This window comes from Rattus norvegicus, chromosome 8 (assembly GCF_036323735.1).
Source record: "Rattus norvegicus strain BN/NHsdMcwi chromosome 8, GRCr8, whole genome shotgun sequence".
Classification (NCBI taxonomy): domain Eukaryota; kingdom Metazoa; phylum Chordata; class Mammalia; order Rodentia; family Muridae; genus Rattus; species Rattus norvegicus.
Genome location: NC_086026.1, coordinates 109,801,747 through 109,804,009, shown reverse-complemented (window position 1 = coordinate 109,804,009; position 2,263 = coordinate 109,801,747). Strand labels below are relative to the sequence as shown.

General features: G+C 44.2%; 1 pseudogene; it reads right to left on the bottom strand.

Moving 5' to 3' along the window:
* Positions 1-1,186: 1,186 nt before the first annotated feature.
* Positions 1,187-1,993, bottom strand: Psmb4-ps1 (proteasome 20S subunit beta 4, pseudogene 1; annotated as a pseudogene).
* Between the last annotated feature and the right edge of the window lie 270 nt (positions 1,994-2,263).

Below are 2,263 nucleotides of genomic sequence, written 5' to 3'. Positions count from 1 at the left end.
TAATGGAAACTTGGCTCTGCATGTTATTACCCAATATTAGCTTAAGGATTTTGAATTCTTCACAATGTGGACTAAAGTCTAAACTTCCCAGCCCGCTCTCTGTGTTGTGTCTGCCTGGGTATGGCTTCCTAGAAGGAACTGGGAAATGCCCTATTCCCTCCCTACAAGTGACTGATCGTGTGTAAGTGCTATTCATTCCTCTTTAAACAGTAGTAGGATTCTTCGGTGAAGCGCCTACAGCTGGGATTTTTTTTTGGGGGGGGGGGAGTAGTGTTAAAATGATAAATTCAAGATAGTAAGCATGTATAATGCTACACAAGCGACTCACTTTCCATTGGGTGAGCTACATCTGTTTGCACGTCTTGTGAAAGTGGGACATTTTGCCAAGTATCAAGTGCGTGTGTGGAGTTGTTCCTTGATGTCTTCACGGTCCCTGACAACATTGCCTGTTTAATTGGAGATGCTGGTAAGCTGTGAATGCTTCTTTCTGTTAGCGTATTAAAGATTCGTCAATTTCATTGGCCTTTTCGAAGAACCAGCTATATTTCACTGATTTTTTTCCCTCTTCAAATTTATCGATTTTTGTTATTATCTTTAACGTCTCCTCTTTCTGTTCCTCCTTTGGGTTTGTTTTCATCATCGTTTCTGGGTTCGTTGAGCTTGGAGCTTACATTACTGTTTAATCATTTTTTCTGAATGAATTTGTGTAATAAAATTTCCTCTAAGCACTGGCTAGCCTATCAATTAGGATATGGAATAATCTAATTTTTTTAAACCGAATTTAGCTTGGGCTTTCTCTCAATACTTCACCTTTGATTCATGCATTATTTTGAATTATGTTGCCTGAAGATTTATTTCTGTTATGTTCCGATATTGAATTTTAGAGATTTCACTGTGGCTGTAGAAGGTATTCTTTAGCGAATTCCTTTTTCCGTGTGTGTGTGTGTGTGTGTGTGTGTGTGTGTGTGTGTGTGTGCGCGCGCGCGCATGCACGCCCATGCGTGAACACATGTGAACTCCTGCCATGGTATGCATTTGGAACCTAGTGGACACGTTGGGAGTGTTTGATGTTCACTTCCACCACGTGGGTGCTGGGTGAGGATTCATCAGATTATCATCCTTAGCGGCAATCACCGTTATCCACTGAGTCATCTCACTAGCCTGACTTTTAAATTTTTTTCCACTTCAAAGGACTGATTTATTTTAAAAACATCTGCCTTTGAGCCAGTGATGGTCACGTTTAGAAGGGCACAGCTCCAACGCCGGACACCTCATCTGGATTTCATTCAAGGCCACCGATCCTGTGGACAATATCCGAGCTGGTCTCTACCCACGGCGGTCCTTCTATCTCCACCCTCAGTTACAGTGATGATTTGAAACCGGCTACATGAACGGGCACCTTGGTAGTGCAGCACTCGGATCAGCGTTCTACAAGCTCTCGGGCTTCAGTCCGACTCAACACTGGCTGTTCCTCTAGAACTTCTCCAAGCAGAGGCTGAGCCAAGTATGCACCATAAACAGCGGCCAGTGAGGGAGCTTCATAAGCTACAGCAAGCATGTTGCCATAACCAAGGAAGCTTTCTCCATAAGCGTAGCCTCCAGTGTCCATGGTGTTCCACAGGGGGTTCATTTTGGAGCGGTGAGTATATTTATGGCCCTTGTCAACCATGAATGGATACCTCTAGGGCTATAGTTGTGTCCATCTCCCAACAGCTTCTCATCAATCACCATCTGGCTGAGAACTTGATTCAAATACCGGACGACGGTGCTGTCTCCCGAAGCACCCATAGTGCAGGTGTTGGTTTGCTAATATGAGAGATATTGTGGAAACCAGACAGGGAGCCGTAGGAGCCCAGCATGTCCGCAGCAATTATCCCAAGTATAGATGTCCCAGTCACCATGGGGTCTGGGTCCGAGTGAAGGAACCCTCGCAGGCGGAGGGTGATGGGTCCATGAGGCCGCTGCGGGTGGACCGGATGTGGCAAAACTGCTCTGGAGCCAGACTTCCGGAACCAGCAGCGGGTCCGCAACAAAGCTCAGGATATTGTCTCTCTCTTGGTATATATTCCATGAACACTCAAAAATTATGTATTTTGTTATTTTGTTGTTGGGTCGAAGGTTCTGTAAGTATTGGTTAGATTCTGTTATATTAATATGTAATTATTTTATAATCTTATTTTCTGTGTAGGTGTTCCATTTATTTCTGTGTGGGGGCTGCTGAAGGACCCAGTATAATTGTGGGTTTATGTATTTATGTATTTAG